This window comes from Notothenia rossii (assembly GCF_949606895.1).
Source record: "Notothenia rossii genome assembly, chromosome: 3".
NCBI classification, from domain to species: Eukaryota; Metazoa; Chordata; class Actinopteri; order Perciformes; family Nototheniidae; genus Notothenia; species Notothenia rossii.
This window is the reverse complement of record NC_136901.1, coordinates 25,133,335-25,148,004: the sequence shown is the minus strand read 5'-3', so window position 1 is coordinate 25,148,004 and position 14,670 is coordinate 25,133,335.

The window sequence follows — 14,670 nt, the reverse complement described above, 5'->3', positions numbered from 1 at the left end:
CCGACACCCCAAACTGGCACTTTGCAGGGTTGATGATCAATCCATGTTCGCTGAGCCGCGTGAACAGGGCCCGGAGGTGAGACAGGTGCTCCTCCACTGAAACGCTGGCGACGAGGATGTCGTCCAGGTACACGAACACGAACGGCAGGTCCCGCAGCACCGAATCCATCAGGCGCTGGAACGTCTGGGCGGCATTCTTGAGCCCAAAAGGCATCCGCAGGAACTCAAAGAGTCCAAAAGGCGTTATTACTGCCGTTTTGGAAATGTCCAGGGGGTGCATGGGCACTTGGTGGTATCCACGCACCAGGTCCACCTTGGAGAAAACCTTTGTGCCGGCCAGATGCGCTGAAAAGTCCTGTATGTGCGGCACCGGTTAGCGGTCAGGTGTAGTGGCATCGTTGAGTCGGCGGTAATCCCCGCACGGGCGGAAACCGCCGTTCGGCTTGGGCACGACGTGCAGAGGAGAGGCCCAAGGGCTGTTGGAGCGGCGGACGATGCCCAGGCGTTCCATGGTTGCGAACCCCGCCCTCGCTACTGTTAGCTTAGAAGGGTTCAACCGTCGGGCCCTGGCGTAGACTGGAGGCCCCTCGGTGGTGACGTGGTGCTCCACGCCATGTTTGGTGGTGAGCGCGGAGAAAGTGGGCAGCGACAGATCAGGAAACTCGGCCAAAAGTTGGAGAAAAATGTCCTCCCCCGACAGCGAGCCCGACAGCCCGTCGTACGCTGCGCTGCTGAGTGTGCACACGAGAGAAGAAAATGTTAAGGCATCCACTAAATGTTTATTTTTAATGTCCACCAACAACCCATGAGCACACAAAAAGTCTGCCCCAAGAAGAGGAAAAGAAATGTACGCTGTTACAAACTTCCAGCTGAAACGCTGTCCACCGATGCACAAACACATAAGCCCTAATCCGTACGTGCAAATGGGCCCGCCGTTAGCCGTTTGTTAGCCGTGGGCCGTGCCCGCCTCGAGTGATGTCTTCTCTCGACGCGGGAACCACACTCCGCTGCGCGCCCGTGTCTCACAGAAACAGGCTCCCTGAAACACTGTCTTTGACGAAAAGGAGCCTGCCCGTGCCGCCGACGTTCAGAGCCACTACTGAGCGTCGGCACCTCCGTTTCCCGGAGGCTTGTAGCTGCATGGAGCGATGCACCTCTTTGCCATCGTCCCGAAACGTGCATGGTAGAAGCACTCACCGGTATCCCCTCGCCGACTCGGCGCCGCTGTGTCCGGCCTCCGCCATGCTTTCTTGCCCGCAGAAGGGCCGCTGTGCGCCACAGCTAACGCCTCCGCACCAGACTGTCGTGTAGCCAGGAAGAAACGGTCCGCTTCTCCGGCCAGCGCGCGGGGCTCCGTGATGGATGTGTTGGCCAACGCTGTCTGGACCCGGGGAGGTAAGTGTTGAAGAAACATCTCCATGAACAAAATCTGGGTATCTTCCCCTCCTAGCAGGCTTAGCATCTTCTCCATTAACTGAGATGGCTTGCCATCTCCGAGGCCCTGAATGTCCATAATTTGGCGGGCTCTTTCTCTCATCGATAAACCAAATGTCTTCAGGAGAAGAGCCTTGATAGCCTCGTATTTGCAGAGGCGTGGGGGTGCTGCGATGAAACCCACTAAGCTGGCTGAAGTAGAAACCCCCAGCGAAGCCACCACGTGGTAATATCTCAAATCTTCGTCGTGGAGATGCTTGCAAGCGAAGTTATCCTCCACGTATGCAAACCATGCCTCCGCGGCATGCTCCCAAAACTCCGGCAGCTTAACGAAAACATCTCGTTCAGCCATGTTACATTTTTTTTTCGGAAACTATCTCGAAAAACTCAGGGTCACCAGTGTAGTGCCGGTAAGAAGGAGTCGGAGGCGGAGTATTTAGAAGGGATTTCCACTCTTTATTTTCCATCAAGCAATAGTAGTATCAGACATGTACTCAGTGAGGAGAGTCAAGTTAGAGTGTGTTGCTAGCTCTAGCTTGGCAACCTATATCTCCGGTGTTAGGCTAAACCAGGTCCGTGTAGGAACTGTGACCCAAAAGTGAATTATGGTTAACTAGAGTCACCACAGCATCATCTTAAATAACTTTACTATTATACAGTATATTTCCACCAAACTCACTATTTGTATTGTTGTTGTTAGCATCTGGTTAGCTAGCTGCACTAACGGATATTAGAAGCTGTTTCTAAAACAAGGAGAGGGAGAGCTCTGTCCTGTCAGAATGAGAGAGATATACAGCTCAGTGAGGTAAGGGACTGAGTGTTTAGATAGTTAACTTTAGTCTCGTTATCTCAGTGGGTCTCAAACGTTTTGGTCACCATTTATGAGAATAAATGAAAAACAGTTATGAAATACTATGACAGTAAAACAAGAATACAGTTTAAACGGTGAGTGATTTGTAAAATATCCATAAAGAAAAAGAAAATCTGTGTAAAGTTCTGTTTCATATGGGTGTTGAGAGATGTGTCCATAAATTCATTTTGCTCTCAAAGTAAATTGATGCATTTAACTTCAATATATACAAAAATATACACTTCCCGGGGGAGCATGCCCCCGGACCCCCCTAGAGGAGGTGAGGACCTACCCACCCCCACTTGTAAAATAGCACTTTACCTCTGCTTACACCTATATGCCATTTTATATGCTGTGAGCTGATTATCGAGCCTTCATTGTAAGAGTCGCGGGTACACTGTGTGTGTGTATGCGTATTCCACTGTAGCGCCCGGTACATTAATGGGAAACCCTATTTTGTACATGTTCAATACATTTGTAACACTGTACACATGAACGTTTCTTTTTTCGGTTCACCAAAAAAAAATCTCACTCCAAGCTGAACTCAAATGTTGGCAGCCCTGATCATTTTAAGAAAATGCACAGATGATCCAAAACGGTTAGCATTTGATAAAACACGATGACTCTGAAATGCAAGGAAATATAAATGTTTGAGCTATTCAAAGGGGCCTCATAAGTGACATTTTAAAATCAAACACTCCCTTGCTAACTTTAGACAGCTGGCTGGCTGAGCATCAGTTGAATTTTAAACATTTGTTTGAAGTAATGCTAGAATGAATAATAGACTAGCCTACTGACGAGGAAAATAAGATGGTTTTTAATCACCGTCGAATTTGTAGATGCACAACCTGATCGATGCAGATGATTCAGGACTTCTTGTTGATCCGCACATGTCCTCCGAAATGCGTCCTTCTCTGCAAAAGCTGCTCTCCTAATAACGTTTCTTATCCAGCCCCAATATTACCGCCAATTTCCAAAAAATACTGTTGTGTACTGTACTTTAAAACATTAACATACTGTTTAGGGTCCCTGTGCTGCTGCTTCACATTGGCCATCCCACAATGCATTGCTAACTACAGTACAACACGGTATTACATGAATACAGTAGATTAGTGTTGACAATTGGCTGCACTTGACAATCACCTTCCCTGAATTTTACTGAGGTGTAACTAAAGTCTGATTTAAGGATTGTTTATATTTCACATAATTAATCAGAATCTGCAAAGTAACTAAAATATATGTAGAGGAGTAAAAATACCAGGTTGACCTCTGATTGAGTAGAATTACAAAGTAACAATGAGCTGTCATGTGGGTATATATTAATGCTGCGCATTATGGACAAAAGCGATTTTCACCCATGTATTAATTATATGTTTTACATTTGATAACACCAATGTGTTTAACACTGGCAACTTCTAATTTGTGGAAAAACGAAAACGTTCAGTAGAGACATCCCATCGAACATTTTGTGAAACACAATAGCCACAGTGGCGGCCGGCCCATAGGGGCGCTAGGGGCGCCGCCCCCCCTCTTCCCACATGTTTGATTGTCATAAAAAATTTAAAATAAATAAAAATATATATTTCCAAAAAAAAATATTTTTTATTTTTATTTTTAAAGAACAAGGTAAATATGATATAGTTGGTATCAGTAAAATGTATAATCTACAATAAAATCTCGTTTAAAATTGTTTTACGATGTCTAAAGTTACTGATAAGTCACATGTTTCCTGCCTGGCCGCAGCGTATATCATTACCCTCTCTCGTCCAGGCGGTAGAAAGGAGCCCTCAGCCAGAGCAGCTGCAGCCAACAAGCTGACTGTTGCTATCTGTAAACTATGCCGCCGAAACATAATTTCAGCCAATCAGCGTCGTCAGATCTGATGCTCAAAGGGCGCCCTTTCAGCGCCCTGACCTGTGAGTTGTTGAGACTCGTATCCAAGGTGACGCTACAGTAGGGGATGGCTGCGTCTGCAGGTGTAGACTCCGGTGCTAGTGGATCGCCGGAGCTGTAGATTAACATTTGCATGCTTATTGTAGTTGTAAGGGAAATGCCTGTGGCACCATGGAGCATATATGTGTGGGCTGGACCTGTATTTTACAGGAAAGGAGTGATCAGAGGGTCAAGTTGTCGATTCTTGTTCAGTTTTCATCTTCTTCACCCTCTCAGACTTTGAGTTGCGCGCGCTGCTAAAGAGATGCGCTACCATGGAAACCAAACAATGGTGTAGCCGTATTAAAGTCCGAGTGGAAACAGTCGTGAGTAAATCTGATTTTGTCAGAAATCGAAAATCGGGAGGGTTGGCAAGTATGACACACACACACACACACACACACACACACACACACACACACACACACACACACACACACACACACACACACACACACACACACACACACACTAGGGGTTTCACCAACTAATCGACTAGTCGACTAGTCGACTACCTTTACCACTAGTCGGCGCTGTAGGCCCTAGTCGACTAGTCGTGGAAAAAAATGGAGGTAAACGAGGTGCTGCAAAATGCTACAAAACACGTCCGACATTCTTATGTATGGCAGCACTTCAACGAAGATGTAACCAACTCCACAGTGAAGTGTCAGTTGTGTACAGCTGTACTGAAGTACAATACAAATGCATCTGCTATGCGCAACCATCTGAAGATGAAACACCCGCTGCCGACAGCTAGCACTAGCAGTAATGCTAGCACCAGTGAGCAACGGACCGGCGTCAGCACTGAACAGAGGCCAACGAACAGCAAGAAAACACGGGTCAACAGTGATGCGGATGATGAGCTACGGGATTACTGCCAGCGGACACCGCATATACCGACAATGGATAATCCACTGGAGTGGTGGGCAGAAAACGTGCACCGCTTCCCCCGCTTTCGAGGAGCTACCTGGCTATTCCAGCCACAAGCACCCCGAGTGAGAGGGTTTTTTCCCTGGCAGGCAACACTGTCACCCGAAAGCGGTCAAGCCTCCTTCCCTCACATGTCTATGCGTTGGTGTTCAAACCAAAAATATGGAAAGGTGGACGTTATCGTGGAGGACAGCGAATAAAGTGTTGCACAATGCGCTGTTGCGCACTGGATTTACGTGGCATTTATGTAAACAAGAGTTTTTTGCTGTCGATTTTGGTGAGTCCAGTGTTTGTTATTTACTCAGCCATGTAACACAAATTAAAATGCAGTGTTTAATGTTACTGTATGAGTTCCAATAGAAAATACAGTTGTAAACCTCTCTTTGTGTGTCTCTATTATGACGTAACGACTAGTCGACTACTATTTTGAAAAACTAGTCGACTAGTAAATATTGGTAGTTGTGAAACCCCTAACACACACACACACACACACACATGAAGAAACACACTCCTCAATGTCAGTTTCGGTGATTTATTGACAAGGATGACGACACCCTAAAACAGAATAATGCAGCAAGATAAGCTGACAAAGTATTACATCCATGCAATTCAATCAACACAAATATATACCACGAAACAGAGTATAGTAGTATAATAGTATAATATATATATAGTATAATATATGGTATAATATAATAGTGGAAACAGTCTTACATGAATGAGTGGACGAACGTCTCAACTCGAGGCGGAGTGCATGAACAATGTTTGAACTAAAATGGCCGCTCGGCACTTCCGGGTCAGAGCACGGCATAACCGGACAGCGACAGCAGTGACACTGCCCTCTAGTGGCCGGCGATAAACTCTTCAACACACACACACACACACACACACACACACACACACACACACACACACACACACACACACACACACACACACACACACACAATGTTCGTATTTAGTCTCCTGATTTGAAATGCCAGTATGATTTTGTCACCATTTCCATAGCCCCACCAAAAATATTTTCCACCAGCCGCCACTGTATAGCCAGCATATGTAGTTCTGGGGGGGCGTTCGATTCCAGTTTTGGATAGTCTGGCGTGGTTTCGTTCCATTTCAAACAGCTGTTTGACGCTCGGCGTAACCTTGGCGCACTGCCACTCCGACATCCAAATCCCAGAGCTTGAAGATTAATCACGGGGACAGTAGTCCTAAACGATAGCTGGGGATTATGGGTAGTGTAGTGTCTTCGGCCATCCTAAACTCAGAAATGTTTTTCGGATTTAATATGTTATTAACACCATATCCCTACATGCATTGCGGCTAAAACATCCAATCAGCGAATTTAAACCATAGCTGAGGATCTTGGGTAATCAGTTCAGTGGCTGTGTGTCGCAATGATTCTCGAAATGTCCCTAATAGGCCTACAGATGTAGCACTCCAGATAGGACTCACATGGGTGTGTCCCAGTCAAAAACCCAGCAGATGCCAGTGGCTGGGGGTGTTGCCAAATTGCTAGAGGGCGTTGCCAAAGTTCTCCATTTGTTCAATTACAGGATTTAACCATGAGATGGCGCTTCATTCACAAATACACAACTGGGTATTGTAGAACTTGGTCTGTTTGCAATGTTTGCAGCTCTGTAGTTGTGTTTGCTGAATACTGTAGCATTTAATCACTTATTTGTTATGGTTTTCACAGGGTACTATAATGAAAAAATATCAATATTTTAGATCAAATAAAGTATATAGTTTGCTTTATGCAGTATATTTTTTGTAATATTGTTGGGGTGTTTTTACACAGTATTGAGAGTGAAAAACAGGATAGCACAGATTATTAAAATCAAAAATAAGATGAGCGATAAAAATAAAAATAATAATAATGAGAAACTATCAAATAAGAAATGAATAAAACTCAAATGTAATTATCATATCATATATTCTAATGTATTGTATTAATATCATACATTAACCCCATTATATATAGCAGATTAAATCTTCCGGACAAAATTATAAAAGTGCCGGTCAAAGGTCTTCTTTGTTATTTATTGAGCTTTAACACAAATGAATAACGACTCTATATAATATAATAAAACACACGGAGCCTCTCTTTTTCCTCCCTCTCTTCGGACAGCGTCAGTGTCTGTCTCATGCAGCAGCTGATCCAGTAATGAGTGACCCGGCCGAAAGTAAAAATAAACATATTTATAACTAGTTTAGGTAGATTGAGAGGTAATTAAAATAGCTAAGGGCGATGATCTGACTTGAAGTGTGTGTTTTGCTCCGTTCACCGCTGCATCACAGCGGGAGGAGCTGCAGGTGAGCAGAGCTGCGTGTCTCCGTCCTGTCAGATTAGACTTCACTCGCGTTTATGTCCATATCGAGAGAAAGATAAATAATCTGAATTCAGTTTGCAGTTTACTTTGGCGCGGGGGTGAGCAGCAGAGCTGGGGAGAGGCGGGGCTATTTGCGTCATCATTATCAGAAAATGATCGTATACACAAGTTATTGAGCCGTTTCCGCTCTACATCCTGAACTCCTCCCTTCGATGCAATGCACTTCCGTTTTGGCGGACTGGGTTTGTTTTGCTAGCTAGCTCCGTTGTGCCGACAAAGCAATGATATCGCAGAGACAAAGAGGATATAACAATTAAAACATGAAGAAAAGTGGTTCGGGAACTACGTGTGCGGTAGTTGGTTGCAATCACTCGAGAAAGCACCTGAACGAGTGGTTAGATAGAGAGTGCTACGACCACAAACCAGCACCCAGCACCCAGCCATGTTGTTCATTAAATACAGATAAACACAACAAATACTGCATGCATTGTATTTTTTAATATTATATATGAATATTTTCATAGTGATGTAATTGTGTGGGCTGCTTTTATATTTTAATTTGTAATACCTGTTAGGATTAAACATGTGATCTTTCTTGTTGAAGCCATTTCTTTAGTTTCCTCTAAACAATTAATTCATTCAGTGTTATTTATGTACAGTATGAGCTTAATATGAATGATGAACTGTGTTAAAAGAAATTGTAGCACTCTAAGGAACATATGAAATGCAATAATGCAATAACAGTGCAATAATGAAATTAAATTACATCAAACTTTATTTTCACTCAAACAGTACAGGCACATATGATATATTGCACAGCATAAAGAGATCATGTAAATTGTGCATTATGTAAACAACATTGCTTTTCCATCTATTGCCATGGATTGAACGAAGTAGGAGCAAATTTTGCTGTACGTTATGCTGGGCCACGTCGTCATGTTATCCTCCCAGTTTTGCACTGAATTCGGGTGGGGGAGAGTAACGCCATCTCCAGTCAAAGAAGTGGAATCGTGTTCCCAAGCTAGCATCACTGTTAGCATCGAAATCGCTGTGTTTACACCAGTGCCCGTCTGACTGTTTACACCGGTTTACACCGACAGACGCTGTGCAAAAGACTTCCGGCGGAAATGAAGTGCATTTGTGTAGGGTTATGGCGCTACCCGTGGTTTGTCGAGTAAACTTGTCTATAGGGCAGGGCTATTCAACTACACATTCAGTTGGGCCAGATTTTATAACTACAAAATTCAGCTGGGCCAGACATTCAGCGGCCTGTAAAAAGCGGGTAGTGACACATTTTAAACCAAAACATATTACTGCGATGAAAAACATGCAATTTTTATTCATTGTTCATCTAACAAAGGTAGGTCAAAAAGTGCATAAGAACACAACAAATTAGCATTAATTTAACAGAATCTGAAAAAAAAGTGCACAGTTGTAGCATTACATTTGTTTGCTTTAGAAGTCAAATATTCAGGTTATTTTTTTTTAACCAGGCACATCACAAAGTGCATTTACTGAATACAATAATAGCAGTCTTAATAAATGTCCTCACATACAAAAAAAACAGCTAAAGAGCTCCAATGCAACACAAAGAGGTAGTAGCCTACTGTAGCAATATTTTTTCACTTTTCAAGTAACAACAAAAAAATCATACGTTTTGGTCACATTTGACCCAGACACATTACAAAGTGCACTTAAATGAATACAGAAAGAACTGTCAAACCCTTCAGTGCACAAACCCATAACAAGGGATACGGGTAACTATATGAATGAATACTACACAACACGTCTACTATAGTAAACTACTCTAGGTGCTTACTATCACCTCATTTGTGATTTGTCTTCGCTGACTTTCTAAATGGGAGAAGGGACATTTTTTGTTTTGAACAAGAGCAGTGATTTTTGGCTCATAAGATGTCAATGCAATCCTAAGACATTGGTGAAGAGTGCTGTCAGTCAGGGAGCAGCGAGTGCTACTTTTGATTGAGTTCATGTGTGAAAAGCTTGATTCACATGTGTATGTTGATCCAAACATACGGAGCACACAGATCGCTACTTTCTGAACGTTAGGGAACTGCTGTTTTTTGACATCACTCCAAAACTTCGCTGGCCCGTTAGTGCGCTGCATGTCAATAAGCTCCAGTGTATATTTCCCCTTGTCGATGCAGGGGACCACTTCCTTTGCTCCGGTTGATACGTCCCCCTCTATTGCAACAGTGAAGGGGTCTCTGGCAAAGCCCATCATCACGTCTGTGGGCAGAGCAAGTCCATCCAATCGACCGGCAAAGTTCTCTTTCAACCTCGCAATGAAATTTGTCATCACATCCGTGATTTTTGCCGGAGATGTGATGTGTTTGGGGAGCGTCGGAAAATGCAGTATCCGACCCGTGCTCAAGTCGGTAGCGAAAAGGTCCAGCTTGACTTAGATCTGCTCCACAAGATCAATTACCGTTGTGTCTCTGTTTACGCTTCAGAGTTGAGAGGGACATGTTTTAGAGTTGCTATCATAGGACCACCGTTACTAGCACCACTAGATGCACTTTCAAAAAACGTGCTGCGTTGTGGTTTGGTGGTTTCTATGCAACGCGGAGTGTTGCGTTCATGGTCTGTATTATTGTAGGAATTTGGCTACGGGAGGCTGGGCCACTCGGGAGTTGGTTCTGGGCCGCCAGTTGAATAGGCCTGGTATAGGGCTTACACACGGAGCCGTTGGATCCCCCAGAGCGTTGCGTATGCCGTTCTATCCACATTGGGACCCGTTATCGTTTCCGCAGTTGTTTACTGTTATATTCGGTCGTCCTAGTGTGGCAGAACGGTCTATATGACACTAAACAGTAACGCAAACGACCGTTTTCGTCCTCGTGGGGCCGTGGCCTTAATGTTCCGCCACCTCCGGAGTCGGCTTGACTCGGTTTAAAGAATGCACAAATGTGTTTAATCGATATATAGTAAGTAAATACATTTGTTCCTGCTCAATATTAGATTCAACTTTATTGTTATTGCAACGAACGAAATGAGACAACGAAATGCAGTTTAGCTTCTAACCAGGGGTGCATCACGCAGCGAAAAGTAATGTGCACAACAGTAAACAATTATCACAGTAAATTATGTGGATTAAACCACATTTATTTCGTTAAAAAGAAACGAAATAGGATTTTGTTTGAATGATTACATGTCATCAGGCACCTTCAAGTTAAACAAGGTGCACACGTTAATGTGCCGCCACCTCCGAGGTCGGCTTGACTCGGTTTAAAGAATGCACAAATGTGTTTAATCGTTAATGTCAGATATGTACGAAATACATTTGTTCCTTCTCAAGATTAGATTCAACTTTATTGTTATTGCAACGAACGAAATGAGACAACGAAATGCAGTTTAGCTTCTAACCAGGGGTGCATCACGCAGCGAAAAGTAATGTGCACAACAGTAAACAATTATCACAGTAAATGATGTGGATTAAACACATTTATTTCGTTAAAATTAAATTAAATGTAGGCTAGTGCATGCATTTCAACTCGCGAAAATATGATACATTAAATGATCGTGAGGATGATGATTGAAAATCGTTTGTTCGAGCCGGGCTGCATTTCCTGATCTAAAAACATAGCGATGGTTTTTTTGTACTTACGCCAACGTGAATTAAACAACATTATTTTGTTAAATAAAAACATGTTGATGTTTAGTAAATGATTACATGCCTCTTATTTAGCACAGAATATGATCCTATCCGTGACATATCTTAACAAATATCCGCTATATCAGATACCTGCGGTCTATCAGCTGTTTATTTCACATGAGTTCCAGTGTGGCAGCTTTCAATCACGGCTGCCCCTGGTGGATTCATGAACCATTGCAGCTGGTTTCATTATAATTACATTTATTTATCAAGGGGGCGTATCAAGTCCTGCGGGGTTTGTTCCTTTTCAGCAGGGGCCCGCCCCTTGCAGGTCAGGGACCCGCACGGGTAGGCGTCCGAAACGTCTGTTTCCGGTCATTTTTATTTTGAAATTAAGTTCCTGACGGACGCCCAAAAAAAACGAGATTATGGAATTAAACAAATAAATAAAAACAAGGATAATTGTGTGTTATTGGTGAGTAAGTAATAGTGTGTTATTTTGAAAAGAATAACAAATTAGAAGGAAAAAAAGATTTGAAAAAATACAGATTTCAGTATTCTGAGGCTTCTGTGGCTTGATATTGAGTAAGAACATGTTTTTATGAACCCCACAGCTTCCGGTCTTCCAAGACCCGAACGGACAAAAAGACGTGCTGTAGGCACGAAACATACTACCAATAGAATTACATTGCTTTTAAAATCGTTCTGTTTGACACGAAAAAAAGGGGAAAATCGTGTTGGTGAACACGAATCAATAGATTAAATGTCGTGACTATAACACGAAATGCCGTGAGACTGGGTTGACATAATATACATTTTTTACTATTTTCTGTCTAGATAATGTCAATTGTTAAATTCTTTCCAATGCATTTATCATATATGGACAGAAGAACATTTTCACTACCAATACAGTAATGCTTATTTGGGGTACATGTACCTGGATTAATGCATCCAGAGTAAATTAACAGTTGCGAAACCTGAATGCAATCCAATTCCAATTGAGAAACGCCAATTCCAGTTAAACAGCGGTCTCCTCAGTGAGTGGTTCTCAGTAAAGGTCGGATAAACTCAGGATCCACCGCCTATATAAGCTAAAGAAAATCCACCCTCTTGCGGTGCTGAATGTCTTCACAGCCTGGAGCATTTGATCCTCTAAGTGGCAGAACACAAAGGAGTTCATTACCCATTGCCTCCCCGTAGCCAGGGCCGTGTTCCAACCACTCCTCATTCAAATTGAAATCCATTGAAACACTAATTTGCCTTCCTGACTGTAGGCCCACGAATGGGAGACCTTTAGAAAATAGCTGTATAAATCTTCGGGTCAATTTTCTGGGGTCGTCACAGGAGCCGAGGCTCTGCTCAGAAGAGAAAGAGCTATCGACTGCACACGGTGCCAATGAGCTCTTGATCACTACTCATACAACCCTCATTAGAATTAAGTAGCTATTGAGAAGCATTCTGCTATTCCAGGACCAGGCAACAGATAACGCTCTGAAACCCGATCTCATATCTCTGACACCCGGTCTCATATCTCTGACTCACAGCTTTGAACTTTACAGGAGACACATGATTGGAAGTCACAGCCTGTTCCGCACTGTCAGGTGCATAATTGAAGTGTCATCATCAAATTTTCAGCTGTACGTGTTAAATACTTGAGGGGATAATCATGTGACTGACTAGCAAGACAACATTTGACCACTTTCACACAGCAGTCTTATTTTAGGGCTATTTATTTATCAGCTGACATCCAGAAGTGTGGATCCCTGTTGGTGACAGCACACCACTCCTGTGTTAAGATCTAGCCCAGGGATGGGCAACTTTGATGTGTTGTATGTACTTATTAACAAATATACTAAGTCTGACATCTTCATTGACATTTTAAAACCTTTCAGGGAACATCCTTTAATAAGCTCACTACACAAATATCAGTTCACAGAAATGTTATTTAATTTTTACAAGTGGCATGTTTGTATTGAACAGGTTACAGTGGAATAAAACTATTTTAAACTATTGGAAAGCATGGAAAATGTGTGTGCATTGAGATGAACCATTAAGATGACATAAACATGAAGTCATGAACACTAACCCAGACATTAGTTGTCTAACTTGAACCTAAAACACTTGTAGCCAGTCTCTGTATTCCCCTTATTCCACAATAAGGGGAATGTCAACACATACACCTGTCAGCCCGCACTCTGCTGTTCCTCAGCGCCACTCCCCCTCCGGCTGAAATTATGAATGCAAAGCGTATAGTAATCATAGATAACACGGAAGGGTCTGTGACAGTTTGTTTTCATCTGATTTCAAATAAACAAAGTCTTGGTTTTTAGAATATTAAACTTGTTTCGCCAAATTCAGATGATAAATACAGCTTTTAAGCTTGTAAAGGCATAATTACAAGCGGCAACTTAACGTCATAGCAGGCATAACAACAGCCGGTTTTCTTGTGAAGGTTTCCTCGGGAAACAAACACAATACACACAAACGCGTCACAGATTATTTCGCGGTATTTTAAATCATGTACGCAGCTCGCAACGTAACTAGGAGTCTAGTGGACGGTATCAGTACTACAAGTAAAAAAAAAAAAAAAAGTATTATTAATTACGTTGTTTATAAATTAATCTGGCCACCGGGCCGCCATTTGCCTATCCCTGAGCCGGATCAAGATGTTCTGCCGTGGCCGACCACATCAAATGTGTGAGAGAGGGAGAAATGGAAAATGAGATTAAGGGAGACACTTGTGTCTTCATTAATGTGCTTTTCTGTAGCTTTCCAAGTTATTGAGACAGAGCTAGTCAGTTCTCAGTGTTCGTCTTTTCATAAATTTTAAGCAAGTTAACAGTGTCTTCAAATGAGGATTAAAAAGTTATCTAAATAACTAAAAACGTGTTCAACCCCTTCAAAATTGAGTATTCCCAACATTTGTTTTACCGATTTACCTGCAGGAAATAGTCTCAGCCAAAATGTTGTGATGCAAATAGATTTAGCCTACCTTGTTATTTCCATGTTTAAGGACAAATTCCTGCAGTTCCTGCGAAGATTCAGGTGTGTCCTATTTCAGTGATAAGAGTACACATTAAATCCTCAAGTATTCATTATTATGTATAGGCTCTGTATGTTGCCATTTAATCCACATGTCACGAAGCAGGAGGGTCTGAAAGCAAATCCACTGTCTGGTGCTTTGCTTCAGTCTATATAGTAGTGAGTGTCGGAGAAAGAAGATACTAACAGTAGATACTGTTAATTATACCTCCAGGGACTTCCTCTGCACTTCACAAGCCTCCCTATGCTTTATTTCTCTTACTCTGCAGTTGGATTTAATTACATCAGCTCCATAGGCCTCGCTGTCCCATTGATTTCTTGGTCAGAGCCTGTTTTGGTTAAAGATGAAGAGGGAGTGTTTGTGTGAGAGTCAGCAGTCATGAACGAGGGAGGTGATAGAGAGCTTATGGGATGAGATGGGCTGAGTGTGGAAATGCGTGCTCCTCTGGAATGAAACGCCGGCCATCTTGCATGATAAGCCACAGTTTCCTCCTTCTTGCTCACATGGACCAGGAGACACACACATATCAACC